Source organism: Schistocerca serialis, chromosome 11, assembly GCF_023864345.2.
Source record: "Schistocerca serialis cubense isolate TAMUIC-IGC-003099 chromosome 11, iqSchSeri2.2, whole genome shotgun sequence".
NCBI classification, from domain to species: Eukaryota; Metazoa; Arthropoda; class Insecta; order Orthoptera; family Acrididae; genus Schistocerca; species Schistocerca serialis.
This window is the reverse complement of record NC_064648.1, coordinates 113,741,907-113,758,725: the sequence shown is the minus strand read 5'-3', so window position 1 is coordinate 113,758,725 and position 16,819 is coordinate 113,741,907. Positions and strand designations below refer to the sequence as shown.

At 43.7% G+C, this 16,819-nt stretch overlaps 1 protein-coding gene and 1 non-coding gene across 2 annotated transcripts in view; one reads left to right on the top strand and one right to left on the bottom strand.

Annotated features, from left to right (window-relative positions):
• The window catches only part of LOC126426710 (alpha-mannosidase 2), an 813,563-nt gene that overhangs the window by 42,089 nt on the left and 754,655 nt on the right, over positions 1-16,819 (bottom strand). The gene's annotated exons all lie outside the window — the stretch shown is intronic.
• Trnaa-ugc (transfer RNA alanine (anticodon UGC)) lies at positions 8,655-8,729 on the top strand. The gene has a single exon. It is a non-coding gene; the product is annotated as a tRNA-Ala (tRNA).

The window sequence follows — 16,819 nt, the reverse complement described above, 5'->3', positions numbered from 1 at the left end:
GCAGCTGATGAAGTGGAGGTATTGCTGGTGGTTAGTAGGTTTGATATGGACGGAGGTACTGATGTAGCCATCTTTGAGGTGGAGGTCAACATCTAGGAAGGTGGATTGTTGGGTTGAGTAGGACCACGTGAAGCAAATGGTGGAGAAGTTGTTGAGGTTCTGGAGGAATCTGGATTGGGTGTAATCACCCTCGATCCAGATTGCAAAGATGTCATCAATGGATCTGAGCCAGGTGAGGGGTTTGGATTTTGGGTGTCTAGGAAGGATTCCTCTAGATGGGATACGAATATGTTGGCATAGGATGGAGCCTAGTTGGTGCCCATAGACATATCCTGGATTTGTCTTAGGTAATGTCTTCAAAGGACAAGTAATTGTGTGTGAAGATATAGTTGATCATGCCGACGAGGAAGGAGGTTGTTGCGTTGGAATCCATTGGGCATTGGGAATGGTAGTGTTCAAAACTGGTAAGGCCATGGGCATTATGGATGTTAGTGTAAAGGGAGTTGGTATCAATAATGATGACCAGGGCACTGCATGGTAAAGGGACAGGAACTGTGGAGAGCTAGAGGAGGAAATGGTTGGTATCAATTATATAGGAGGGTAGGTTCCAGGTAACAGGTTGGATGTGTTGGTCTACGATAGCAGAGATTCTCTCAGTGGGGTCCCAGTAACCGATCACAATGGGGCATCCTGAGTGGCTGGGTTTATGGACTTTAGGAAGTATGTAGAAGGTAGGAGTGTGGGGAGTGGTAGGGGTTAGCAGAGAGATGAACTCTGGGGAGAGGTTCTGGGATGGGCCTAAGGATTTGAGGAGTGACTGGAGATCCTGCTGGATTTCAGGAATGGGGTCACTGTGGCAAGGTTTGTAGGTGGATGAATCTGACAGCTAGTGGAGTCCTGCCTGGTAATCCTTGCAGTTCAAACAACAGTGGAGGAGCCTTTGTCTGCAGGATTATAAGGTCTTGATCCGATTAGTGATGCCGAACAGAATAATTTTTTGGGGTAACTCATCACTTAGAAACAAAGTATTCATACCACAAAAGCAAGCAGTAAGTATAACATATGGTGTTCCCCACGGACCTCTTTAAGGAGCTAGGTATTTTAACTGTGCTGTCACAATACATACTTTTGCTGATGAAATTCATCATAAACAATGCATCACAATTTGAGAAGAACAGTGATGTACATACCTACTACCCATTGGAGAGAATTTCAAGATGCAGAAATAAAATTTTTTTATCATTCATTTGCCCAATAACACAAAACAACTGAAAGGCAACCAAGCAAGTTTTAAACCTAATTTAAAATCATTTCTCCCGAACAACATCTTCTATTACATTGATGAATTTCTATTTAAAAACTGGTAGCCAGTAAAAAAAACACCTATTTTTGAAGTGTAGTTGTTGCTAGAGTAGGAATAAAATGATAATGTGTTCATTAATGTTAACACTTGTTAACACTAATCACATAAACATATTGTGTAAATGGACCCATTCCAAATCACTTGGATGAAAGAATTGTTCAGGTGATGCATGTAACATGTAACTAACTACTACTGAACTCACAAACATTGAGTTTACTGTATTTGGTATATCTACCACACAGGTAATAGGATAATGGCTGGAAAGAGTCCTTCCATAGCCTAATGGATACAGAGTACGCAACAAATGACAGGCAGACTCCATGTTGTCACCAAACCAGTGACGTGGCAGGGTGAGTGCTACATGAAATCTGGCTGCTTCCTAGCACAATCTACCAAATGTAGTAACTCATCGACGTGAGTTTTAAGTGCACAGACTACCACTGTGGGCAACGGCCTTCCGGTAACCATTTAACATTTATGTGAGGACCATCAGCTGCGTTTGAGCGTGATTGTAATTAAATTTCTTTGAAGATTTTTTTATCTCTGTTTCAGAAGACTGTCTACAATCTGACAGACTCACACAGTACGAATTGTGTATTAGGTCTTTAGAGCAAATTTGTGGAGATACAAGTAAAATACAAACATCTCAGAAGACAAGAAGTGTACAGCTGAACTAGGAGTTCAGGTATCTCATTATTTATAGAAATTCATAAATGGGTGTGATAAATGTAAAGTACTTCTTGATAGTGGTGATGAGGTCACTGCAAGTGCAATAGTGACATTAACACAAATTTACTCAATGTGTAAACATGGTACCTGGTTTCATATTTCAAATTGTCACTGAAGGATTCCATTCATTTCAAACATATCCGATGACTCTGACAGTTTGTTCCTAAGCAGCACAGATCATAGAAATGTACTTAAATAACATCTAGAAGAGAAAGCTCACTATATTCACTTTTCCAAGACAGGTAGTTATCGAAAATATGTGTAACAAAGCACTTCAAAACTATTTCACATGTCGTGAAAAACTTTCACAAACAACAAGTATCCACGTTCTAAAGTTACTTACATTTTCCAAAAAATTGCAAATTTCTATGTGATGATGTGTCTCTTCCTTACTACTTCTCCTTTTTCAGTGTTTGTCTTTCTGTTCCACACGATACAAAAGCTGTATTTTTCAGATCAGGTCAACTTCCAAGTGTGCATATTTCGTACAAGCTCATAAATGAAGCAAGTAACTGCCTTCAAGGTAATTTCTGTTTAAAGTAATATTGCTTAAGACTTTTTTACAGTTTCTATTGACCCTTCTCAGTTCCTCTATAGCATAATGTTATCTGCATGAAATGCACAATATATGACCATTGAGACATTTTTACCAAAATTCATACTGGAAATTGCACATTCAACAGCTAGTACCAGTGCATATGTACCTAACAATCAGGCTGTGACCTCATTTGAGGCAGCCATATGGATTTGTAAGTTTTTTTGTACATATCAGGCATGAATCAAGATAAAGATTGGATTGCGGCATCTCTTAGCTACTATTCACCTCAAAAACACACAGCATACTGCATGTGATGTACCTACTTTTTGGTACCAAGACAAGGAGCTGTTCGAGTCCTTTTAACAACCATCTCAAAAACATTGAGCTTTCAGCATTCAGTCCATATATACACTCCTGGAAATGGAAAAAAGAACACATTGACACCGGTGTGTCAGACCCACCATACTTGCTCCGGACACTGCGAGAGGGCTGTACAAGCAATGATCACACGCACGGCACAGCGGACACACCAGGAACCGCGGTGTTGGCCGTCGAATGGCGCTAGCTGCGCAGCATTTGTGCACCGCCGCCGTCAGTGTCAGCCAGTTTGCCGTGGCATACGGAGCTCCATCGCAGTCTTTAACACTGGTAGCATGCCGCGACAGCGTGGACGTGAACCCTATGTGCAGCTGACAGACTTTGAGCGAGGGCGTATAGTGGGCATGCGGGAGGCCGGGTGGACGTACCGCCGAATTGCTCAACACGTGGGGCGTGAGGTCTCCACAGTACATCGATGTTGTCGCCAGTGGTCGGCGGAAGGTGCACGTGCCCGTCGACCTGGGACCGGACCGCAGCGACGCACGGATGCACGCCAAGACCGTAGGATCCTACGCAGTGCCGTAGGGGACTGCACCGCCACTTCCCAGCAAATTAGGGACACTGTTGCTCCTGGGGTATCGGCGAGGACCACTCGCAACCGTCTCCATGAAGCTGGGCTTCGGTCCCGCACACCGTTAGGCCGTCTTCCGCTCTCGCCCCAACATCATGCAGCCCACCTCCAGTGGTGTCGCGACAGGCGTGAATGGAGGGACGAATGGAGACGTGTCGTCTTCAGCGATGAGAGTCGCTTCTGCCTTGGTGCCAATGATGGTCGTATGCGTGTTTGGCGCCGTGCAGGTGAGCGCCACAATCAGGACTGCATACGACCGAGGCACACAGGGCCAACACCCGGCATCATGGTGTGGGGAGCGATCTCCTACACTGGCCGTACACCACTGGTGATCGTCGAGGGGACACTGAATAGTGCACGGTACATCCAAACCGTCATCGAACCCATCGTTCTACCATTCCTAGACCGGCAAGGGAACTTGCTGTTCCAACAGGACAATGCACGTCCGCATGTATCCCGTGCCACCCAACGTGCTCTAGAAGGTGTAAGTCAACTACCCTGGCCAGCAAGATCTCCGGATCTGTCCCCCATCGAGCATGTTTGGGACTGGATGAAGCGTCGTCTCACGTGGTCTGCACGTCCAGCACGAACGGTGGTCCAACTGAGGCGCCAGGTGGAAATGGCATGGCAAGCCGTTCCACAGGACTACATCCAGCATCTCTACGATCGTCTCCTTGGGAGAATAGCAGCCTGCATTGCTGCGAAAGGTGGATATACACTGTACTAGTGCCGACATTGTGCATGCTCTGTTGCCTGTGTCTATGTGCCTGTGGTTCTGTCAGTGTGATCATGTGATGTATCTGACCGCAGGAATGTGTCAATAAAGTTTCCCCTTCCTGGGACAATGAATTCACGGTGTTCTTATTTCAATTTCCAGGAGTGTATATATGATGGAAATAATGAGATAGGAAGGGGAAATCCCTTTACTATTAACTATCACAGAAACATTTTTTTTTCATTTGGTTTATAATAATATTATTTGAGGAGATTCCAGACGATAAGTTTGATATACCATCCCACACTAACACCTTTTTGAAACGCGAGTGGTGCATTCTAAGAAGAAAATACATGACTTGGATTTCCTGCAAAACACAGCAGCTGGAAGTGTACTCCAAAGCTGAAAAACGCAAGGCAGTACAATTCTTGTGGGCATGCTCTCTAAACTGTGCAGATTCACTGTCAAATTCAGGCGGTATACAGACCAAACGCAATGTCACCTCGAGCCATAGTGAAACAGTGTCAACAATTTGACCAACGCCACACAGACATCGCAGACGCCCATCAAAACTGACCGCAGACAACGTCCCCATGCAATTTGGGAACTGATTCGCAGAGAGCGTAGATTATTCAACAGTGACATTGTTCACACAACATTTCTCGAATGACTCAGTGATCGAGAAGCAGATTTTTATAATCAAGGAACTGAATAATCAACAGAACATTCCAACTGTTGTTCAAAGTCACTTGTTGATTACGTTGAAAAATAGTGCCATTTATGTGAGCCATTTTGAAGAGTGTAGTACAGCATTCCATAAAAGTTAACTGGCCTGCCAAAATAATGTGTAGCTTACCTTTTGGAGTACCTTCATACTATACGGGTACCATGATATGAGATAGGGAGAGGGGGGGGAGGGTCTCCTGACTACTATGCATGTCAAAAACATTGAGCTTTTTTGCGTCTCATCTACATTACATGTCTCAGGAGTTTAGAGGCATGGTCTGGAGATCAGAGGCATGGTCTGTCACCTTCTTACTGCTCATCTTAAGACATTCAGCTTTTCCTGTATGGTATATATGCTATGCATGTACCTGGAGACAGTCTCTTCGCTGCTGCTCATCTAAAAATACACTCCTGGAAATTGAAATAAGAACACCGTGAATTCATTGCCCCAGGAAGGGGAAACTTTATTGACACATTCCTGGGGTCAGATACATCACATGATCACACTGACAGAACCACAGGCACATACACACAGGCAACAGAGCATGCACAATGTCGGCACTAGTACAGTGTATATCCACCTTTCGCAGCAATGCAGGCTGCTATTCTCCCATGGAGACGATCGTAGAGATGCTGGATGTAGTCCTGTGGAACGGCTTGCCATGCCATTTCCACCTGGCGCCTCAGTTGGACCAGCGTTCGTGCTGGACGTGCAGACCGCGTGAGACGACGCTTCATCCAGTCCCAAACATGCTCAATGGGGGACAGATCCGGAGATCTTGCTGGCCAGGGTAGTTGACTTACACCTTCTAGAGCACGTTGGGTGGCACGGGATACATACGGACGTGCATTGTCCTGTTGGAACAGCAAGTTCCCTTGCCAGTCTAGGAATGGTAGAACGATGGGTTCGATGGCGGTTTGGATGTACCGTGCACTATTCAGTGTCCCCTCGACGATCACCAGTGGTGTATGGCCAGTGTAGGAGATGGCTCCCCACACCATGATGCCGGGTGTTGGCCCTGTGTGCCTCGGTCGTATGCAGTCCTGATTGTGGCGCTCACCTGCACGGCGCCAAACACGCATACGACCATCATTGGCACCAAGGCAGAAGCGACTCTCATCGCTGAAGACGACACGTCTCCATTCGTCCCTCCATTCACGCCTGTCGCGACACCACTGGAGGCGGGCTGCACGATGTTGGGTCGTGAGCGGAAGACGGCTTAACGGTGCGCGGGACCGTAGCCCAGCTTCATGGAGACGGTTGCGAATGGTCCTCGCCGATACCCCAGGAGCAACAGTGTCCCTAATTTGCTGGGAAGTGGCGGTGCGGTCCCCTACGGCACTGCGTAGGATCCTACGGTCTTGGCGTGCATCCGTGCGTCGCTGCGGTCCGGTCCCAGGTCGACGGGCCCGTGCACCTTCCGCCGACCACTGGCGACAACATCGATGTACTGTGGAGACCTCACGCCCCACGTGTTGAGCAATTCGGCGGTACGTCCAACCGGCCTCCCGCATGCCCACTATACGCCCTCGCTCAAAGTCTGTCAACTGCACATACGGTTCACGTCCACGCTGTCGCGGCATGCTACCAGTGTTAAAGACTGCGATGCAGCTCCGTATGCCACGGCAAACTGGCTGACACTGACGGCGGCGGTGCACAAATGCTGCGCAGCTAGCGCCATTTGACGGCCAACACCGTGGTTCCTGGTGTGTCCGCTGCGCCGTGCGTGTGATCATTGCTTGTACAGCCCTCTCGCAGTGTCTGGAGCAAGTATGGTGGGTCTGACACACCGGTGTCAATGTGTTCTTTTTTCCATTTCCAAGAGTGTATTTGGTGTACATATGATGAGGCTGATACATCACACAACAGCTGAATCTGATAATTAAAAAATGAATAAAGACATATAGAACACACAATAATTTTCGCAAATCACAATAACACCTACGCTCTGGGCACACTTGAATACAAAAATAATGTCATAGCATGTGCTCAAAGCAAGACTGTAGAGAGGACAGCAGTCAAATGTGAGAGACGTCACACGTGTGACAAGATATGGCAGGGTGGTTTGGTGGCTGGTGGCACTCTGCTGCTACTACCTACCTTCAAGTATTTACCTCTTTTATTAGCGCTGAGTGTACATAGCATGCCACCATGACACTATTACACACAAGATCTACTCAAAAAATTTTGGAATATTTGTAATTTCGCACCGATTGGGTGTTGGAGCGAAATGCGGTTGGCATCCCTGCCTGTGTTTAATGTGTAGCTGCCGGTAGTTTCACTGTTGTATGTCTGCCAGTCACTGTTCAGTGCCGTATTGAGTAGAACGTTGTGTCACACAGTTTGCGAATTTCGAGATGGCAGAGTTAGAGGAGTAACACGTCTGCATTAAATACTGTGTGGAACTCAAGAAAACCTTTAGAGGCACACCAAATGTTGCAGGAAGCCTACAGTGACGAGTGCTTAAGCTGTACTCAGTCTTACAAATGGTGCACACAGTTTAAAAATGGTCAGACGAAAGTTAAAGATGACCCTCGTTTGTAACGTCCTCTCACAACTATCGATGACATTCGTGTCAGGAATGTCAATGAAACTGCGCATGCCAATTGAAGACTGACTGTCAGAGATATTTCAGATGAATGTAACATTTCAGCTGGACCATGTCATGAAATCCTGACACGGCATCTTGGAATGAATCGAGTTGCCGCCAAGTTTGTCCCACGGCTCGTAAGTCAATACCAGAAAGACCTTTGTCTAGCAGTCTGTGAGGAGCTTTCGGATCATGCAAATGGGAATGAGATGTTCCTTAAGATAATCATGACTGGTGATGAAATGAGGGTCTATGGTTATGATGTTGAAATCAAGGTTCAATCTTCACAATGGGTCAGGAAATGTTCTCCAAGACCGAAAAAAGCTCGTCAGGTCAGGTCAAATGTCAAAGCCATACTGGTAGTTTTCTATGGCTTTGAAGGATTAGTTCATCATGAATTCGTGACAAAGTGACAAATTGTTAATCAATGCTACTGCTGGGATATGTTGCGACGCCAGTGAGAAAATGTGAGAAGGAAATGGCCTGAAATGTGGTGAGACAATTTATGGCTCTTACCTGACAATAATGCATGTACACATTCATCCCTTTTGGTGCTTGACTATACACCTGACTCCTGCAGACTTCTTTTTTATTTCCATTAAAAACCCCATTGAAAGGACAAAGATTTGAAATGATAATTAAATGGACACCCTAGCTGCAAACAGGCGTTGATGTACTTCATTGGGGACATGTTGAAAATGTGTGCCCCGACCGGGACTCGAACCCGGGATCTCCTGCTTACATGGTAGACGTCTGCCATGCAAAGCTGCATGGTCATCCACGGTAACTGTTCTTTCGGGAACAGATACTACCGTCATATATAGTTAAAATATGGTTTCCCGGCCATTGACCTTCTTGTGCGAACGCACACGCTATGCCCGAACTCGTACGGGACTTGGTAGATTAATCTGCCACGAGTAATGAGTATGATGGGCAAACATCTATTAGTTGCAGTACGAATGTAGTGGTGTGAACATGTTGGGAATGTGGATCTCACGGGGAGCATGCAAGGGATAAGTCCCTGCAGATGCACTATCCTCCGTGCCTGCGGTGGCTCAGATGGATAGAGCGCCTGCCATGCAAGCAGGAGATCCTGGGTTCGAGTCCCGGTCGGGGCACACATTTTCAACATGTCCCCAATGAAGTACATCAACGCCTGTTTGCAGCTAGGGTGTCCATTTAATTATCATTTCATTTCTAGCAAAGCTGCATGGTCATCCACAGTAACTGTTCTTTCGGGAACAGATACTACCGTCATATATAGACAAAGATTTGCCCGACAGATGAGATAAAAGAAAATTTGCAGATGGCACTTTGCACAATCCAGCAAGATGCACACCTAGACTGCTACCAGAAGTGGAAACTGCATTGGGAGTGGTGTATCAATTGTGGAGACCATGCACAGTAAGTAAAAGGTAAAAGCAGAAAAATTTTGTGAACGTGGTTCCAGAATTTTTTGAACAGACCTCATAGATAATGGCCATATATCTGATAAACAAGAACATTATAGCCTAAGAACACACACTTTTCCTCTACAGCGGTGGTATATACATTGCAATCCAGGTGGAGGTCCAAATTTTGAACTCTTTCCTAACTTATTGTTCCATGTATGCTCTTATTGGATTTCTTAATGAAATGTGAGATGCACACCCATTGCCATATATGAACCAACATCCAATAACATCTAAGACATGAAATTCGAGACATGCATTCCCCAGTGAAAAATGATCCACCTAGTATCATGTACAACATAATAAGTGCTGTAAGTGTTTTTCCAATACACTGTACTCTAAGATGTAGATACGACTAAGATGTAGATAGAGTAGAATGTGTGTCTTGTGATATTTCTTGTGCTTGGGGTTGATAAAAATAAATTCTGAGCCCCCATGCAATCACACCACAAATCCAGTTTGTCAATTTCATCATCATGTTATGAATTTGAATATCTCCAGTCAAGCTGCAAGTTTCAGGTCACTGCTATCACATTTTTCTAACTATGTGCCATATAATGACTGATAAGTCAATACATGTCTTCATAGCACAATATTTATTACACAAAATTTCACTGTAGCAAGCGACATTGGCTACGATTTTGCACTGTTGTCAACTTATATTTGGATTCACAGAAATTAAAAGTGTTGCAAATTTACATGACCTGCCAAACATCAACTCATTGTGAACTGCTTTTTGCTGTTTCTCTAAAATCTTTTTATAGACATCGCTCTCCCTACCAGTTTAAGGGATGTGAGACTTTAATAATAGAATTAAACAGCCTGAAGAATAGAACTGTTTTAATTTGTATTAGTATTAATTTAAAATATTTTTTCTTTGCATATTAACTTGTATATTTATCTGGTATCATCCTCCATAGTTATAGACTGTTATTCCCACAAATGTGTCTGCCTGCCATTTGGCTGAATAAAATGATGAAATTTTGATGAAATTTGAAATAACCATGAACTTATGTGTAAAGTGTCTTCTCGTAAAAGAATTTTCATGCTGATTACAAAACTGGTCTTAGATTTTGGGAGTTGGTAATATTTCCAAGATTCGGAATAATTTGGTATTATGTGTTACAAGATCATTGCAAAATAATGACAATTATTGTTGTCTCAGAAACGGTAACGAATTAAAAAATTCTGAAATATGTAAATGGGAGATAAGTTCATATACAAACATTACACATAGGGAGATGGATGAATGCACACACCACCATAAAGATATGTCATGGGAGAAAAGATGAAAAAAGGTGTTTTACTGTCAATTGCAACAGTACAAAACAGTACATTACGAACTATGCACATTTCATGACATCAAGAGTCTGCACAAGAATCCACTGTAAGGTGACATGATGCTAGATGGCAGTTCTTTCTAGGAGCATGATGTGTGAAGAGAGACCAGAGCAGCATTTCAGAATGGCTGTTGCTTTCTATACACCGACGTCAACAGTGCTCTTATGTAAAGTTTGCGCTCTTCGATCGATTCATTTGGAGACTATTTTGACGCACTCTAAGATGTCACAGGTCAGTGTTCCTGGCCTCTACTATTGTATACTGTTGCTACTGACAGTAAAACACGTTTAAAATGACAAAATTTATTTTGTCTTTTCTCTCACGTAATGTTTAGTTATGAACTACCATTCCATTTGCATATTTTAGAATTTTTTAAGCCATTACCATTTTCAAGTCCGCCCCTGATAGCTGAGTGGTCAGCACGACGGAATGTCATGCCTAACGGCCTGGGTTCCATTCCCGGCTGGGTGTGTTGTCCTTATCACCATAATTTCATCCCCATCGACACACAAGTCGCCGAAGTGGCGTCAACTCAAAGGACTTGCACCAGGCGAACGGTCTACACAACGGGAGGTCCTAGCCACATGGCATTTCGATTTACCATTTTCAAGACAAAAAATACTTGCCATGACTTCTGCAATTTCCCTCATATAGTTCAGTAATATTTCAGTGATATGTTTGGGTTACAGCTGTATGCGTGAAACAATATCCTTTTGTCCTCTGGCAGAGTGGTTCTAGGAGCTTCAGTCTGGAACCGCGCGTCCGGTACAGTCGCAGGTTCGAATCCTGCTTCGGGCTTGGGTGTCTGTGACATCCTTAGGTTAGATAGATTTAAGTAGTTCTAAGTTCTAGGGGACTGATGACCTCAGATGTTAAGGCCCATAGTGCTCAGAGCCATTTGAACCTTTTGTCGTCCAGCATCTGCTGCCAAATGTTACTTTGAAAAACAGTGATTTAACTGAATTTTAATATTTCCAAACACCTTCCTTAGCTAATAATGTGATACAAATTTTGGAATTAGCTGAATCAGTACGTCCCCCTGAGAATCCCATTATCATAGTTCCACAATTCATGGTAGCAAATTATGGGGTAGCCTTTTAAAGAGCTTTCAACTTCTGAAATATGGATTTCTTACACAAATCCTAAAATACACAGACCTTAAAAAATAGCAACACCAAGACAAAGTGGTGCAAGATAAACAAATGCATCTGAAAGATGAGGTTTATTGAAATTTCACACTTGCCGCACAAGAGCGGCACAAGTACGTCAGACAAGAATGCCTTTGCGCAGCAAAGATGCCACTATGAACTTGTCACGAAGTTTGGACGTGGTCGAGTAACATGGCTGGGTGGAGCTGGATGTTCCATCTGTGAGACTGCAGAAAGACTTGGGAGGAATGTAGCCACTGTACACGGTTGCTGGCAGTAGCAGCCACAGGTAGATATGGTCACAAGAAGACTAGGCTCCAGATGGCCGTGTAGCACTACTATGCAGTGTATGGTTCAAATGGCTCTGACCACTATGCGACTTAATTTCTGAGGTCATCAGTCGCCTAGAACTTAGAACTACTTAAACCTAACTAACCTAAGGACATCACACACATCCATGCCCGATGCAGGATTCGAACCTCCGACCGGAGCGGTCGCGCGATTCCAGACTGAAGTGCCTAGAACCACTCGGCCACACCGGCCGGCCTTAAAGGACAGCTCCAAATAATATGCCCTGTGCTGTGCATTCCACTGGCCCCAAAACACTACCATTTGCGACTTCACTGATGCCAAGGGAGAGCTTATTGGAGGGAACGGTGGAGATCTGTTGTGTTTTCTGATGAAAGCTGGTTCTGTCATGTCAGTAATGGCCGTGTATTGATTAGGGACAAGGCCAGTTGATAGCCTATGACCAATCTGTCTGCATGCTATACACACTGGAACAATACCTGGAGTTATAATCTGTAGTGTGATTTTGTATGACAGCCGATGCACACTGACTGAAAATTTGTACGAGGGCCTTTTTTTTTCAATCTCTGATAGGCTACATATAAAAGACAAGTTCATAGAAAACAATTATTACTAAAACTTTTGTACACTTATGGTTACTTTTCAACAGAATCACCGAAAAGATTGAGACATTTATCGTACGTATAGACAAGCTTTGCAATACTCTCTTCAAAAAACGTTGACACCACTGACTGCAAATGAGCATTGACGTTGTTTTGAAGATTTTCGTTGGTTTAAAAGTGCTGCCTTCCTAGCCACATCTTCAGTAGCATTCCTCTTCGTTTGGTTTGAATGATTCACGGTGAATGATGACAGCCAAAACAGTTGCAGGATAAAGATTTATTAAGATTCTTGACCACGGTTTCGGTATATCTAAATGTACCTTCATCAGAAGTAAAATACCTTCTGATGAAGGTATATTTTGATATACCGTAACCATGGTCAAGAATTTTAATAAATCTTTATCCTGCAACTGTTTTGGCTGTCATCATTTACCATGAGGAATTTCAACAGTTGCTGTTTCAGCCATGTTTAAAATCGTGGTTTGAATGACCAAATTTGCAGTCTGCCCCCAGCAGCTGAGTGACCAGTGCGACAGAATGTCAATCCTAAGGGCGCGGGTTTTATTCCTGGCTGGGGCGGAGATTTCCTCCACTCAGGGACTGAGTGTTGTGTTGTCCTAATCATCACCATTTCACCCCCATCGACGCACAAGTCGCCAAAGTGGCGTCACATCGAAAGACTCGCACCCGGCGAATGGTCTACCCGACGGGAGGCCCTAGTCACACGACATTTACATTTTATTTACCAAATTTGCATTTGACTTCAGGAATTGTGTTGACGCATGACAACGCTCGTCCACGCACAGCTAGTACAACCCAAAGGCCCCTTCAACAATTTCAGTGGGACATTTTCGATGATCAGCCGTACAGTTCTGATCTGGCACCCACCGAATTTCAGCCAATGTGAGTTTATTTTCCAGCTTGGTATACCTCAAGTACCCTATCTCAAAATGTCTGTCTCAGCTTTACCTACATCACTGTGATACATGTAAACAATAATGTTTACACCTGATACAGGCTTTTTCCTTTTTCTGCAAGAGGGTACAAAAATATAGGACATAGAGAATGCTCAACTGAAAAATTTAAGATACGGAACATGGGGTCAGGGAAGTCAGCTTAAGGAGATATGGAAGAAACTTGTCTACCGCTCTGTGTAGCATTAGTGTTTTCCAGCTTCTTTACAACCAGCATGCACACAATTTTACACATACTATGCTGTTTATTCGTTTCTAGCATTTGTAGACTTAGAGAAAGCTTTTGACAGTGTTGCCTGGAATTCTCTCTTTCAAATTCTGAAGGTGGCAGGGGTAAAATACAGGGAGCGAAAGGCTGTTTACAATTTTTACAAAAACCAGATGGCAGTTATAAGAGTTGAGGGGCATGAAAGGGAAGCAGCGGTTGGGAAGGGAGTGAGACAGGGTTGTAGCCTTTCCCCGATGTTATTCAATCTGTATATTGAGCAAGCAGTAAAGGAAACAAAAGAGAAATTTGGAGTAGGAATTAAAATCCAAGGAGAAGAAATAAAAACTTTGCGGTTCGCCGATGACATTGTAATTCTGTCAGAGACAGCAAAGGACTTGGAAGAGCAGTTGAACGGAATGGACAGTGGCTTGAAAGGAGGGTATAAGATGAACATCAACAAAAGCAAAAGGAGGATAATGGAATGTAGTCGAGTTAACTCGGATGCTGCAGAGGGAATTAGATTAGGAAATGAGACACTTAAAGAAGTAAATGAGTTTTGCTATTTGGGGAACAAAATAACTGATGATGGTCAAAGTAGAGAGGATATAAAATGTAGACTGGCAATGGCCAGGAATGCGTTTCTGAGGAAGAAAAATTTGTTAACATCGAGTATAGATTTAAATGTCAGGAAGTCATTTCTGAAAGTATTTGTATGGAGTGTAGCCATGTATGGAAGTGAAACATGGATGATAAATAGTTTGGACTAGAAGAGAATAGAAGCTTTCGAAATGTGGTGCTACAGAAGAATGCTGAAGATTAAGTGGATAGATCACGTAACTCTTGAGGAGGTTGTGGCACAACTTGCCTAGAAGAAGGGATCGGTTGGTAGGACATGTTCTGAGGCATCAAGGGATCATCAATTTAGTATTTGTAGCACAACTTGCCTAGAAGAAGGGACCGGTTGGTAGGACATGTTCTAAGGCATCAAGGGATCATCAATTTAGTATTGGAGGGGAGCGTGGAGGGTAAAAATTGTAGAGATAGACCAAGATATGAATACACTAAGCAGATTCAGAAAGATGTAGGTTGCAGTAGGTACTGGGAGATGAAGAAGCTTGCGTAGGGTAGAGTAGCATGGAGAGCTGCATCAAACCAATCTCAGGACTGAAGACCACAACAACCACAACAAACATTGCAAAACGTGTCCACAGGTGCGATAAATGTCTCAATCGTTTCGGTGATTATGTTGAAAAGTAACCATATGTGTATAAAACTTTTGGTAGTAAAATGATTGTTTTCTACGAACTTGTCTCTTATTTATAGCCTATCAGGGTTGGAAAAAAAACTGCCCAAGTACATCAGTCTGCTGATTCGACCAGCTGTGTTGCTGTTCATGAACAGCATTCCACAGGGTGTTTTCCAAGAGAACAGCACTTGCCCAGATACTGCTGTTGTAACCCACCGGCCTCTACAGAGTGTCGAGGTGTTGCCCTGGCGTGCTCGATCACAAGATCTCTCTCTCCAATTGAGCATATGTGGGACATCATCAGGTGACAACTCCAGCATCATCCACAAACAGCACTTCGAGGGGCGTTCGAAACGTCCGTGCAAAGTCCGAGAGATGGCACCACCGGCGCGTATCGAAGTCATGTTTAGCTTGTAGCATCTTTGGAGAGAGCGTACACCAAGTTTCAGCCATATTGGTCTATTTCTTCGTGTTAGGCATTCGTGTGAATCAAAGAGGTCGAGTGATTGTCAAAAAATGGACGAAAAAGAATTTCGTGTGGTGATTAAACATTACTCTATGAAGCGCAAAACGCCTCAGGTGACTAAAGAGAAGCTTGATAAACATTATGGTGACTCTGCACCTTCGATTAGAATGGTTTATAAGTGGTTTGAAAATTTTCGGAGTGGCCATATGGGCACAAGTGATGTTGAACGTTCTGGACGCCCTGTGGAGGTTACGACTCCAGAAATCATTGATAAAATCCATGACATGGTGATGGATGACGGAAGAGTTAAGGTGCGTGAGATTGCTAGTGCTGTGGGCATCTCGAATCAACGGGTACATACTATTTTGCATAAACATTTGGACATGAGAAAGCTATCCGTAAAATGGGTTCCGCGATTGCTCTCGCTTGACCAAAAACGGAATTGTGTGAAGTGTTGCAAGGATAGTTTGCAGCTGCTCAGGAAGACTCCACAGCACTTCAAGCGTCATTTCGTCACTGTGGATGAAACGTGGATACATTACTATACTGCTGAGACCAAACAACAATCTAAACAATGGGTTTCCAAAAAAGGTCTAGACCAGTCCTTCAGCCAGAAAGGTTATGGCAACTGTCTTTTGGGATTCGCAAGGGATAATCCTCATCGACTATCTGGAAAAGGGTAAAACTATTATAGGTGTCTGGTATTCATCGTTATTGGACCGTTTGAAAACCGAGCTGCAAGGAAAACGCCGACGATTGGACTGCAAAAAAGTCCTTTTCCATCACGACAATGCACCAGCACACACCTCAGCAGTTGAGGTCGCAAAATTAATGGAAATAGGATTCCAACTCGTTTCACATCGCCCCTATTCTCCATACATGGCTCCCTCGGACTACTATTTGTTCCCCAATTTCAAGAAATGGCTGGCAGGACAAAAGATTTATTCAAACGAGGAGGTGATTGCAGCAACTAATAGTTATTTTGCGGACTTGGATAATTCCTATTATTCGGAAGGGATCAACAAATTAGAACAGCGTTGGACGAAGTGTATAAGTCTAAAAGGAGACTATGTCGAAAAATAAAAAAGGTTTACCCCTAACACTAAGTAGTTTTTACTCTCGCACGGGCATTCCAAACGCCCCTCGTAAGGGTCCCTGTATTGACCCACCACGTGCAACAGCCATGGAAATCCACCCCACAAACCGACATCCGGCACCTGTGCAATAGAACGTATCCACGTTTGCTTGCTTACATTTAACATTCTGGCGGTTGCACCAGTTATTAGTTTACCAGCTATTATCATTTCCAATGGCTTATATCATCTTCACATTACCTGCGATCTTGCAATGTTAATGACAAAAATATGTTACTTAGACCGACGAATTCTTGAAATTACATTATTCACCTTCATTATTTTTCGTGTTCCGTCAGTGTACTATTTCAGAAGGATCGTATTTTATCT